Raw genomic sequence first — 14,765 nt, 5'->3', positions numbered from 1 at the left:
TTCCTAGGTATGGTTTATCTAACCCTATTGATTACATGTCAATTAAGATCCATTGTATAACCATCATTCTTATAATCATTGAAAATAAGAAGGATTTGAGTTCAATAATAGTAAAATACTTTCTAAGACAAGATAATAATTTTACTAATATTGAGTTGGAAATTAAGAACAATTGCATTTAATATGAAGAACAGAAATCAATTGTAGTAATCCTCAGAGTTATACAATCAACATGCATAAATTGAAAAACTAGAAATCAAATACAATCAAACCACCGTGCTTGGAAAGGGTTACATCAATACCCTACAACTGATTTAGCCGCTCATGATCTTCTAAGCACCAAAAACAATTTTCTGATTTCTAGCTCTAGGAAGCGGTATATCTTTTTTCTCAATGCTTAGAGGCCTATTTATAGGGATTAGGAGAACCCTAGAAGCCCTAAGAATTTTTAAAAAATTGTAATTCAGTCTCCCAATCGGATTGGGAGACCTAGAAAAACTTTCCTTATCAATTTCGGATTCGTTTTTGTCTCTGCCACCTGTGTGCAGCTCGAGCGCACTGTAGTTGCGCTCGAGCGTATTGTAGCTACAGTAATTTTGCTACAGTACCCACTACAGTAACTTTGCTACAGTACTTGAAATGCATTTTGAGCCCAAAATCAATGATTTTCTTGTATCTTTATTAAACACCTGAAAACACAAAAACAAAACAAAATCAAACAAATAACAACGCTAAGAAATTAACATATGCAAATTAAGGGGCTTGAATGTGTAACATTCGGCACTTATCACACCCCCAAACTTAAATATTGCTAGTCCCTTCGCAATACAAAACAGAAAATAAACTGAAAAACAAAAAGATAAATTCATCTTTCATGAGATATACGATTGCATTTAGTGTATGCAACAAGCCTTTTAAACCTCTAGACATTCCCTAGAGGACGAGTGAAGTCTCGTGAGGGTTTTCCATGAATGATGCCCACAAACATTGTCATCATTATGTCATTCAAAAGGATAAAGCATCACAAAAATAATGGTTCTCATTCATTAGCAAGCTTAAAATTATAAACTTCATCTTCAAAATTTCAAGGAATTTACAAGTCAAATCACTTACAAATGGCAGATTGAGATACACAAATTTCAATTAGTGCACAGTGAACTGACACATAATCATGAGGCTTCAAAATAATTCCAATATAAAGGAATCAACATCTCAGAATTCATCGGATTTCATATCAAATGAAACAACCAAGGCATACAAATTTTTTTTTTTTTTTTTTTTTGTAGACTTTGCAATGCTTAGCTCCCTTAGGCTTTCTAGTTAACCCATGTATCAAGTGTTAGGCCAATGTCTCCCAAACCAAATGGCTTTAGGGCACTAGGTGTAAAGACACCCCTAATGACTTACTAACTCGAGTCAAAATGGCTACAAAGCTAAGCTAGTCATTTTATTAATCAACCCAAAAATTTCACTTTTTGATGCAAACACTCACAGCTTAATGAGGCAAGAGGTCTGGTTACTCAACGAAAAATTCAAACTTGATATTTTATATATATAGCATGCCAAAGTTATTTATCCAATATGTCACCCAACAGAATTCAAGACATTGAAAACAAACACAATTGGTTTCAAAATTCATACCTCACAAACATGTGCTAGTGTGCTCAAGATAGATTAAAATTGAAACAAGAAGCATCTCATGTTGCCAAAAGTAAGTAACAAGACTCAAAATTCCTAAGTCATATGATCATGTGTTCATAACTTTAAGCCTACCAATGAAATTCAAACCAAAATCAAAGCTTAACCATATGCTTAAGACTGACATAACAACAAAAATGGATCGTGTTTTGTTTTTCCATACCCTCAAACTTGAATCATACATTGTCCCTAATGTATGTATAGAACTAAAGAATAAGATCAAAAGTATAGGAATACCTGAATGAGCAGATGTGGGCATATCATACCCCCAAACTTGAATGCAAAAACACATGTCCTAAAAAAAATGTGATACTCCAACCAAATACCAATCAAGTGCATACATTGTTGTAAAAACATAATCAAATAATGAAGCAACAATGGATAAAATAATCCTGGATGGAGATCATATACCTTGGTGAAGTGAGGAGTCGAGCGCACAGGGCCTGCACTCGATCCTATGAGGTATTTCTCAATTGAAGTACGAGTTCTGAAGGATCTTACCTCAATCCTTCAAAAGTCCAAGCAAGCTCTTCCATCCCTTCTTCTTTATGATCATGTAGCACTCCACAAGGAAGAGGATTCCTCTCAACATCTCAAAACTGCTTCTCCCAACTAATAGGTCTTGATGCTCCCCATGACGATGTTCAGGGTGTTTGTCTCGAACTGGTTTCATGATCAACCGCTTGTCTCTGTGGGAGTTGTCAAAAACTGGGGTAGCCAGGGAATTTGCCAAAAAAAAATTCCACCCCAATGAAATCCACTTCAGCAACCTCTGAATGAAATATGTCCCCTGTGGGGTTGTCATCAGGTGGTGGAGTACTTGAAGTGAGTGGCATAGGCTCCAGTGGGTTTCTCCATGATGTGGCTCCAGATAGAGGATCAAGAGGTGGGTCTTCAACAGTTTCTCCAATGTCATCCAAGAAGAAACATGCATTCTGATCAGGTGCATTTTGGAAGGCATTGAAGATGTTCAATCTGATCTTTATATTCCTAAAAGAGATCTTCATTACTCCGGTCCGACAATTGATGCGTGCATTGGCTGTGGCGAGGAAAGGACGCCCAAGGATGACAGGAATCTGCTTCTCTAGATTTAAGACCGGTTCTGTGTCCAGAACTATAAAGTCAACTGGATAGTAGAACTTATCCACCTTGATATACTACAAAAATTATGGTCATTAGCGGCGACTAAAAGTCACCTTCTAAAGAGCAAAAAGTTGCCGCTATTTACAAATACCAGTAACACGTGGCCGCTATTTGGTGGTTGGTAGTAAGCCGACGGTAAAGCTAAATACCGGCGACTTTCAAAGTTGCCGCTAATGACAACTCATTAGCGGCCACTTTAAGTCGCCGCTAATATTTTTTTTTTTTGCGTGAAAAAAGGGTTCAAAATAGTTCCACGGTTGCCGCTATCGGTATATCATTAGCGGCGACCAAGAAGTTGCCGCTAATTGTATGTCATTAGCGGCGACACAATGTCGCCGCTAATTATATAAGAAAATTAAAAAAAGTGAATAGCGGCGACATGGAGTTGCCACTATTCCTCTATCATTAGCGGCAACCTATAGTTGCCGCTATTTCTCCAGCATTACCGGTGACCCATAATTGCCGCTATTCGTTTGTCATTAGCGGCAACATAGAGTCACCGCTATTTATCTCATTGGCGGCAACTTACAAATAGCGGCGACCCTATGGTCGCCGCTATTGAGTTTCTATTTTTAATTCATTAGCGGCAACCTACAGGTTGCCGCTAATGAATTAAAAATAGAAATTCAATAGCGGCGACCATAGGGTCGCCGCTATTTGAAAAAAAAAAAAAAGAAGCATATATATATAGGGATGGCACGTGCAATACATCATAGTGTAAATAAAGATAACCAAGATTAACAGAGCATATAGGACAATAGATATAACTCACTTAAATTCTAGGCATCCTACTTCTCGATTACTCGAAAGCAATTTGCTGGAAATTTCCAAAACCATTTTCAGTTATGAAAAATGAAAGGAATCTTATTTATAAAAACAAAATAACAAAAAAGCCATATGGGTCAGAAGTGCACCATTCTTCATCAATATTCTCTTTCCTGCGTATGTGCTTGTAAGTGCAGTAATGCTTCCGTGATGCCTGGAAGAGAGAGAGAGAGAGAGAGAGAGAGAATTATATGCAAACACTACATGCTTGACCCAGGAAAGAAAAAACTCCAGAATAACATTATTCAAAAGCAAGAATACAAGAAAAATACATTACTTCAAAAAGGGTCCTGTTCAAACAGCTATATACCTCCTCATGGAGTAGAAGAGTGCAACTTCCACCCACATATCCAACAACAACATATTAACCATTGAGAAATTTTCTTGCGGTAAAAAAGATTCATTTTATAATTGCTCACTCAACAACTGGTACCAATGAAAAACATGTTTCATGATTAAATGATTAGGAATTATTTTCACCCTTATTGTTAATTACACTTGGCTGCAATATGGATAATAGAAGGAAAGGAGACAGGCACTCTATGCTATGATGACCTACAAAGCAAGCAAATTGGCCAGATCCGAGTGGTCCAATATATGTTAAGCAATAAAAATATCTATTTAGTTTCTAAATGCAAGGACCTATCTAAAAAAATGCATGGGAGTGTGAGGCATGAGACTTGAGAGACATCTATATAAGACACTAACCATTAGCATGCATAATTAAACATGCCCTCCAAATCAGGATGAATGGTCCACTCCCAAATAATTAGTTTTATTGGGACGATAAGTCAATTTTTATTCATTTTTCATTTTAAGATAGAAGTCTATGTCTACTTAACTTCTAGTTTAAGGTTTCTCAATCTCTAACATCTATTCGCATTAGCAAATCGACAGACACATTGCAGAATGTACTCTAATTTCAGGGTGTTTCTAGTTAAATTTATTTGTGGGGAATTATTCAATTTTATACTTGCTCTAGAGTGAAAACCACTCCCATAGGATAGAACGAATCATAGTTTCCAATCTCAACCTGCATGTACCATCAGCTTTATTTATGCAATTTAACGATGTGGTTTGTAATATTCTTCTCAATTCTTGTAGCACTCCAGTGAAGAGGCACTGACTCAAGAATTCAAACTTATGGGCTCAAATACAAAATTTAAGTAACAATTTTGTGGTCAAACCATTAGTGCTCCTGCTTCAACAGCAACTGGAAATGCTTTTGGATCCACGGAAGAAACACATACCTGCAAAGGGAATGCATATTCAGTTCACAAAAATAAAACCGCTATAAAATTTTCAACATATTTATAAGTCCATTAGCATCTTCTCAACAAAAGTAATGATGCTTGGTTTAATGGGGTTGCTGATGATATATTGATTCATCATAAATAACATAACACTCAAATTTTGAAGCTTAAACACATCATATGGAGTTCCGGTCCTCTTCACTTTGGTTATGCTTTTTTTTTTTTGTTTTTTTGTTTCCCTCACCTTTCTCCTATTATTGATCTAAAATTGTTGTTTATTAAGATACATTTCTGTGCCACAAAGTACAAGCAAATATGAGATTACCGAAAATAATTAGAATCTCTTCCTCGAATGTACAATATGAAAGTAAATGATCAAAAATGCCGTTTGGAGAATATGAATTTACTGGGAGAGAAGTTAAACTGATGGCAAGCTTCACTAACTCTGGGTCACAAGCTATATCCACATGAGTTGCTCCCCCCTGTAGGTATGATGACATGATAATGTGAGCTATAAGTTTGGGAGGTCACTGACGTTCAACAAAAAGAAACAAAAAAATAGTATGCAAATTGCACTCTGGTAAATAAGCAAATTAATATCTTGATGTTAGGGAAATAGCAAAGTTAAAGCACATATACACAAAGCACTGCTACAGATTAAATAAAGAGTCAATTGTTGAGAGAACTATTCACCAAATTTTGCTTGTAAGAAAAATAGCAAAGTTTTAAGGCAATTACTCGCTTCTACTACAATGGCAAGTAATGTGGTTTACAATCAATTTCTTTTAATTGTCCATGCATAAACAACTTGAACAACTGTGATGTAGTTCTTACAATATATGAAAAACCAAAATATTGAAGAAGAAAAAAAGTATTACAATACTAATTAAATGATTAAATCAACCTCATGAAATGCATGAAAATTGCTTACAGTACCGCATATTTCATCAATTGTTAATTAATCTTAAATTTGTGACTTAGGATAATCTAGAAGGTAACATCAAACCTACCTTCTCTGCAGCAGTAACAAATAGTGTTATATCAGTACAAAATAATAGTGTTATATGTTCTTTTGCCAAAGATAAGAATGACAATGAAACAAGATACTGTAGTGGAAGTGTATCTACATCATCCAGTAAGTCCATTGGGAAAATTGCAAAACCTACAAGAAAAAGAAATAGGAAAATGATGAGGTTTAACCACTGTACATGTCTATCGATTCCGCAAGAGCCAAAACCCTAAAACAGTATAATTAAAAGAAGTTCTCAACAATGGTTTGTTTTTTGAACCATATTTTGGATGTCATACCTGACTTGGATAGGCAGACTTATTTCCCATTGATGCCTAAGAAGAAGTTAGTAAGAACCACATAAATCGGATGCGTATATGTCAAGTTACCAACAGTCAATGTCTTTATCAAAGTCCATTTGCCCAATCATCTCAGCCGCCCCCAAAAACTGAAATAATGAGAGTTAGAGCAGGATAGGTATAACTTTAGCAGAGCACCCTGCCTCGAAGAAAAAAAGTGCTCAACCTCTTCTTCATTTTTAAGATAAAGAAACCAATATTTATAGTTTCCTTAAAAATCCAGATGCCTCCTTAATTGATGAAAAAACTGTTATTTTAAGGACATCTTACCCAATTAAACTAGTAATAGTCAATCAGCAACAAATTGGGTGGAAAAGATATGCTATTGCAATGCAGAAGAAATACTGCAGAAAAGGAAAGCTACAATAAAAATAATTTACTTATCAATCCAATAACTAAAGGGTATTGGGATTAATATTCAAAGGGAGTATGCATGTGCTTTAGAAAGCTGCATTTCAAAGCCTTTCATCATACCTCTTTGAGGAGGGATTAGTTTCACAAGCCATAAGAAAATGGAGCACAACAACTTTGGTTTGGATAGAGCTTTGTAACACATGAACTTATTCTGCAATTGAAATCCCCCTTCAATATCTTTACCAAGAGCACTCCTATAAAGAAGCATTCCTATAACGTAATTACTTAGAACAAACTCCACACAATTTCAGTTAAAAAGAAGAGGTTCACGTGAACCTCTTCTTTTTCTATAATTTTTTTTATAGAAAACTCCTATTCTCTTTGTCGTTGTTGCTTAAATTAAAAGAAAAATACAAAAAATAGAAATCAAGATAGAAACAAAGTAAATTTGCGGAAAACAAAAAAAATCTAACTTGACCTTGAAGAAAAGGGGAATAATTTTAGCAAAAAGTTTATGTTATTTTGAACATATAACACTATTACGTACCCTAAACTAGAAGATGCAGATTATATAATCTTAAACTAAAAGATACTGATAAATAGGCCAAGTATGTCACTTTTTATGACATACTTGGCCTATTTATTATACAAAGAAGATATGGGAAAAATTGAATCTGGTGTAATGGAGTAATGGACTGAAAAATGGAAAACATGGCCTTCTTTTAAATCAAAATTAGCTGAAACCTTGACCCACAAGAATAAGAAAAACAAAAGAATTAATAACTGAGTTGAAGCAATAGCATCAAATCTCTCCCCTTGTATGATTGCAGTGAAAGAAGAAGATGAAGAAGACCCACGTACATACCAGGAGGATGTGCGTATGTGGGTCAGATCCGATTCGATCCGATCTAGGTCCGTCTATCTTCTCCTTCTCCTTCTTCTTCTTCTTCTTCTTCCTCTTCCTCTCTTGTTGATTTCGCTGTTTCTCGGAGAGAATGAGAGAGAGAGAGTGAGAGAGTGATTTTATTTTGAGTCAGAGTGATTTTGGGACTTTAAGTCAGAAAACAAAAAAAATGGTATGAAAAGTTCAGAAAATTAGTGCCAATTTCAGAGATGGCGCTAATTTTATTTGGCACAATCAATAAAATAGCGGTGATCCAATATGTCGCCACTATTTGGGGTATTTTTTTTTATAAAAAAATTATACTTACAATTTTTTAATTTATATTTATTTATTTTTTGTTTTTTGTTTTTAATTTTTCTCTTGTAATATGTTTTTATTATTATAATATTAACTAAAAATTTCCGTTTAATTGAATGTACGATTGAACCTAGAATTGTATCCAATTTGATCTATCAATTGATCATATCATGATCAATCGAACTAATTCACTAGGATCGATCAGATGTTTGTTTTTTTAATTTTTCTCTTGTAATATGTTTTTATTATTGTAATATTAACTAAAAATTTCTGTTTAATAAATTTTTATGATAAAGATCATTAAGTTGATATTTATCTTATAATTAATTATAAAATAATACAAAATCAAAAGATAATATAAGATCAATATAACTAAGGCACTAAGATAATATAAAAAGCTTACAGTTCAATTGAATGTTCGATTGAACCTTCAATTATATCCAGTTTGATCTATCAATTGATCATATCATGATCAATCGAACTAATTCACTAGGATTGATCGGATGTTTGATCGAACATTTAATCCTATCATGATCAATCGAACTAATTCATTAGGATCGATCGGATGTTTAATCGATCATTTGATCCAGTCATGATCAATCGAACTAATTCACAAGGATCGATCAGATATTTGACCGATCATTTGATCCTATCACGATCAATCGAACGAATTTACCTGGATCAATCGGATGTTTAATCGATCATTTTATCCTATCACGATCAATCTAACTAATTCATTAGGAGCGATGGGCTGTTTGATCGATCATTTAATCTTATCACAATCAATCAAATTAATTCAGTAGAATCAATCGGATGTTTGATCGATAATTTGATCCTATTACGATCAATCAAATTAATTCAGTAAGATCGATCGAACATTTGATTTTATCAAGATCAATCGAGCTAATTCATTAGGATCGATCAGATGTTTGATCGAACATTTGATCCTATCATGATCAATCGAACTAATTCATTAGGATCGATCGGATGTTTGATCGATCATTTAAACATATCACGATCAATCAAACTAATTCATTTAGATCGATCGGATGTTTGATCGAACATTTGATCCTATCACGATCAATCGAACTAATTCATTAGGATCGATCGGATGTTTGATCGATCATTTAAACATATCACGATCAATCGAACTAATTCATTTAGATCGATCGGATGTTTGATCGAACATTTGATCCTATCACGATCAATCGAACTAATTCATTAGGATCAATCGGATGTTCGATCAATCATTTGTTCTTATCATGATCAATCGAACTAATTCATTAGGATCAATCGGATGTTCGATCAATCATTTGTTCTCATCACAGTCAATTGAACTAATTTATTAAGATCGATGTTTGATCGATCATTTGATCTTATCACGATCAATCGAACTAATTCACCTGGATAGATCGGATGTTTGATCGATCATTTGATCCTATCACCATCAATCGAATTAATTCACCAAGATCGGTCGATTGTTCGATCAAACATTTAAATAAGAATAAGAAATAGAAAACTGCCATAATAATTAATAGGAGAATTTGTTTTCTTTAAAAGAAAAAAATAAATATTTTGATTTTTTATAAAAAAATAAGAATAGAAAATAGAAAAAATTCACCAATAATTAATATAAAAGAAATAATGACATATTATTGGAGGTGAATTTTTGGCAAATAATCTTTTCTATTATATATGTAGGGTCAATAGCATCACCCCAATATTTATAATTTTTTGTTTTTTTTTTTTTTCTTTTCTTTTTCTTCAGGGGTAAATAGCGGCAACTACTAAGGTTGCCGCTATTGAGGGGTCAATAGCGGCAACTTTATAAAGTTGCCGCTATTAGGCACTTAATAGCGGCGACTTTATGTTGCCGCTAATCAGTCCTATTTATTATTTGTTTTTTCGTTATGACCATTAGCTGCAACTTAAAAAGTTGCCGCTTTTGACCCCTTACTAGCGGCAATTTTTTAAAGTCGCCGCTGTTAGGAACTTAATAGCGGCAACTTTATGTCGCCACTAATAAGCCTATTCTTTTTTTATTTGTTTTTTGTCAGGACCATTAGCAGTAACTGCCAAAGTTGCCGCTATTAATCCCCAAATAGCAGCAACTTTTTAAAGTTGCCGCTATTGACTAATAAGTCTTTTAATAAGTTTTTTTTTTTTTTTTTTTTTTTTTTTTTTTTTTTTTTTTTTTTTTTTTTTTTTCGTTAGGACTATTAGCGGCAACTTTAAATGTTGTCGCTATTGTCCACTTAAAGTTGCCGCTATTAGGTACTTAATAGCGGCAGCTTTAAGTCGCCGCTAATAGGCATATTATTTTTTTATTTGTTTTTTGTCAGGACCATTAGCGACAACTGCCAAAGTTGCCGCTATTGATCCCCCAATAGCGGCAACTTTTAAAGTTGCCGCTATTGACTAATAAGTCTTATTTTTTTTTATTTGTTTTTTCGTTAGGACTATTAGCGGCAACTTTAAAAGTTGTCGCTATTGACCCCTTAATAGCGGCAACTTTAAAAGTTGCTGCTATTAGGCACTTAATAGCAGCAACTTTAAGTCGCCGCTAATAGGCCTATTATTTTTTATTTGTTTTTTGTCAGGACCATTAGCGGCAACTGCCAAAGTTGCCGCTATTGATCCCACAATAGCGTCAACTTTTTAAAGTTGCCGCTATTGACTAATAAGTCTTATTTTTTTTATTTCTTTTTTCGTTAGGACTATTAGCGGCAACTTTAAAAGTTGTTGCTATTAACCCCTTAATAGCGACAACTTTTAAAGTTGCCGCTATTAGGCACTTAATAGCGGCAACTTTATCTTGCCGCTAATAGGCCTTTTTTTTTTTTTCTTTTTTCGTAAAGACCATTAGCGGCAACTGCTAAAGTTGCCGCTATTGATCCCTCATAAAAGTTGCCGCTATTGACCTCTCAATAGCGGCAACTTTATGTCGCCGCTAATAAGTCCAATTTTTTTTTATTTGTTTTTTTCGTTAGGACCATTAGCGGCAACTTTAAATGTTGCCGCTATTGACCCCTTAATAGCGGCAATAGTTTGTTGCCGCTGATTGTGTTTAAATAGCAGCAACGCGTGTCGCCGCTATTGGGTGCCTAACAATGGCAACCTTGTAATGTCACCGCTGATGAGTAGTAAATAGCGGCAATAATGGTCGCAGCTATTGGTGTTGTTGCTAAATATCAACTAATTTGGTATTTAGCGTCCGCTATTAGCGGCGACTTTATTGTCGCCGCTAATGGCCTCTCATTAGCGGCAACCTTTAAAAGTTGCTGATAATGACCCGTCATTAGCGGCAACCTTTAAAAGTTGCTGATAATGACCCATCATTAGCGGCAACTTTTGGGTCGCACCTAATACTTTGGTTGCTAATGACCAAATTTCTTGTAGTGATAATGACATTTTCCACAATCCCACAGGGCTTCTTGATCGAGCGGTCAGCCAATTGCAAGACAGTACTTGTCGGTTTCAATTCCCCTAAGCCCAGTTTCTGATATACTGAGTATGGAAGCAAATTAACACCAGCTCCTAAGTCGAGGAGAGCTCTCTCAATCTCAATATTTCCAATGACGCATGAAATTCTAGGCGCTCCAGGGTCTTTCAACTTTGGAGGAGTGTTATGCTGAATCAGAGAGCTTACTTGCTCGGTGAGAATGACCTTCTTGGGAATGTGCTTCCGATTCTTCCTCTTTTGAGTGCACAAGTCCTTGAGAAATTTTGCATAGGCTGGAATTTGCTTGATGGCATCAAGGAGAGGGATGTTGATTTGAACCTGCTTGAAGGTTTCCATCATGTCTTGTATCTTCTTGACGTCAGGCAGAACTAGGATTGTTCTGACAGCGTATAAAAGCAGCAGAAACTAAGATTTGAAGATAGAAAAGGGAATTCAGGAAGAGAGAAAATAATAAATAGGAAAGAGAAAATCCCTAAGTGCTCCAAATAAGCAAACAGATAAATAACTCTGAAAGAATTAAATTTAATTTATAGTATAAACTGGATTGAAAAATAACAAAGGCTAGATGCCTTTATATAGGCTAGGCACCTCCTAAATTAACAAGGAAAAGGAAAAGCAAACCTAATTGGAATAGGAAAACAAATCCTAATAGGAAAACAATCCTAATAGGAAAAGAAAAACCCAATCCTTATTGAAAAAGGAAGCCTAAAGCATAAATAATAAATCTACTTTATTATTATTATTCTCCTGCATCAATCTCCCCGAGTTGGAAAGAACTCGCCCTCAAGTTCAAGTTGTCTTTGTCAGCATCAACAAAACATGGGGTCAAATGCTTCACATTGAACACATTAGAGGTCTTTAAATGACTTGGAAGACGTAGTCGGTATGCATTGTCATTTATCTTCTGCCAAATCTCACAAGGCCCAATCTTTTTCTCTCGTAGCTTGTTATACTCACCAACAGGGAAACAATCACGTGTGAGTACGGCCCAAACTAAATCACCAACCTCAAAAGTTACCTTGTGTCTATGGCTGTCGGATTGTGCTTTGTACTTAACATTGCTATTTTCTATCCCTTTCTTGACCTGGTCATGAACTCCTTGGAGATAATCCGTCACTTCATCAGCCTTAATACTCAATCGACCAATACGGGGAATAGGTGCTAGGTCAAGCACTCCCGATGGGTTTTGCCCATACACGATCTCAAAAGGGCTCAACTGAGTTGTTATATTCTTGGACCGGTTGTAAGCAAACTCTGCTTGTGACAAAGCTAGGTCCCACTGCTTTGGCTTATTTCCAGCTAAACTCCATAAAAGATTCCCCAAGCTTCGATTTACCACCTCAGTTTGACCATATGTTTGAGGGTGGTAGGCACTGCTAAAATTAAGCTTGGTCCCCATCTTTTCCCACAGGCTCTTCCAAAAATGGCTCATAAATTTTGTATCTCGGTCCCATGTAATAGATCTTGGAACCCCATGCAAGCGAACAATCTCTCGAAAATATAGGTGAGCAATTCAAGTGGCATCCACCGTCTTCCGGCAAGCAACAAAATGGGTCATCTTGGAAAATCGATCAACCATCACAAGAATAGAATCCATGCTCCTTTGAGTGCGAGGTAACCCCAAAACAAAATCCATGCTGACGTCAAGCCATAGGCCATCGGGCACTGGTAATGGGGTGTATAGACCCACATTTGTGAGCGTCCCCTTAGACCTTTGACAAATAAAACACCGTTCCACGTAATGGGTCACATCACTAGTTAGCTTGGGCCAATAATAGTTTGATGAGACCAAGGCCAAGGTTTTGTCTCGCGCAAAGTGACCTTCTCCATGCAACTCTCGTATTATTTGCTCCCTTAATGAACTATCCGGAATGCATAACTGTAAACCTCGAAATAGATAACCATTAAGAGTAACATAATCACTACGCTTACCTACAAATACCTCAGCAAATATCTTCCCGAATGAAGGATCTTCCATATACAACTCTCGGAAAGTGTCAAAGCCCACAACTTTGGTATGCATAGTAGTGAGGAGTGCAACCCTCCAACTCAGAGCATCAGCAACTTGATTCAAATTCCCCGATTGGTGCAGTAAAGAAAAAGTGAACGCCTGAAGGTAAGCAACCCATTTGGCATGTCTACGACTAAGCTTCTGTTGGCCATTGATATACTTGAGGGCCTCATGGTCAGTGATAAGGATGAACTCCTTCAGCACCAGGTAATGACGCCAATGTTTCAAAGATTGTACAATGGTATAAAACTCCAAGTCATAAGTGCAATAGTTCTTCTTGGACCTTGACAACTTTTCACTGAAAAATGCAATCAGACGTCCCTCTTGGCTTAGGACACCTCCAATGCCAACGCCAGATGCATCGCAATTAACTTCAAAAATCTTCTCGAAGTCTGGAAGAGCTAGAACAAGTGCTTCCGTCATTTTCTTCTTCACCAATTAAAAGCTTGCATCGGCTTCTTCAGTCCACTGGAAAGTCCGACCCTTTAAGCACTCCGTGATTGGTGCAATCAATGTACTAAAATTTTGGATGAATTGTCGATAGAATGATGCCAATCTGTGAAAACTTCGGACATCATGTAGACTCTTGGGTATTGGCCATTCTAGAATTGTTGTCGCCTTAGACTGATCTGCATGAACACCATCAATAGACACAACATATCCAAGGAAAGTGGCAGTAGTAGTAAGAAAGGAACACTTTTTCCGATTGACATATAAACACTCTTTTCGTAGCGTGTCAAGAACCTCCCTAAGGTGTTTTAGGTGTGTCTCCTGCGAGGAGCTATAGATGAAAATATCGTCAAAGTACACAACAACGAACTTCCTCATGTATGGCTATAACACCTGATGCATGAACCTCATGAATGTACTGGGAGCGTTGCATAGCCCAAAAGGCATGACCATCCACTCGTACAACCCATGATGCGTTTTGAAAGCTGTTTTCCACTCATCTCCAGGTTTGATTCTAATTTGGTGATACACACTTTTAAGGTCAATTTTGAAGAAAACCTTAGAACCTGCTAACTGATCTAGCATGTCATCTAAGCGAGGAATCAGGAATCTATACTTCACTGTGATTCGATTGACGGCTCGGCTATCAACACACATACGCCACGACCCATGCTTCTTTGGAACTAAGAGAGCAGGAACTGCACATGGACTCATGCTCTCTCGGATGTAACCTCTTTCTAGGAACTCTGTCACTTGGCGTTCCAATTCTTGAGATTCCTTCAGGCTAAGGCGATAAGCTGGTCAATTGGGCAAGCTTGACCCCGGCACGAGGTCAATGTGGTGCTGTATATCTCTCATGGGTGGTAAACCAGGGGGTGGATTCCCTGGCATCAAATCAGCAAACTCTGTAAGCACCTCTTGTAACTCTATAGAAACCTCATCATCTATGTTGTCACCTTCTTCACATGGCATCAAGGCGTTTACAATTCCCTCTTCTTC

At 36.3% G+C, this 14,765-nt stretch overlaps 1 long non-coding RNA gene across 1 annotated transcript; it reads right to left on the bottom strand.

Annotated features, from left to right (window-relative positions):
- Window positions 1–4,704: 4,704 nt before the first annotated feature.
- Window positions 4,705–5,949, bottom strand: LOC148586909 (uncharacterized). Its single transcript, XR_015911799.1, has 3 exons — window positions 5,930–5,949; window positions 5,327–5,401; window positions 4,705–4,916 (listed from the first exon to the last, which is right to left on the bottom strand). It is a non-coding gene; the product is annotated as an uncharacterized LOC148586909 (long non-coding RNA).
- Between the last annotated feature and the right edge of the window lie 8,816 nt (window positions 5,950–14,765).

Source organism: Corylus avellana, chromosome 3 (assembly GCF_965113065.1).
Source record: "Corylus avellana chromosome 3, dhCorAvel1.hap1.2, whole genome shotgun sequence".
In the NCBI taxonomy this organism is placed as follows: Eukaryota; Viridiplantae; Streptophyta; class Magnoliopsida; order Fagales; family Betulaceae; genus Corylus; species Corylus avellana.
This window is presented reverse-complemented; position numbering and strand designations above follow the sequence as displayed.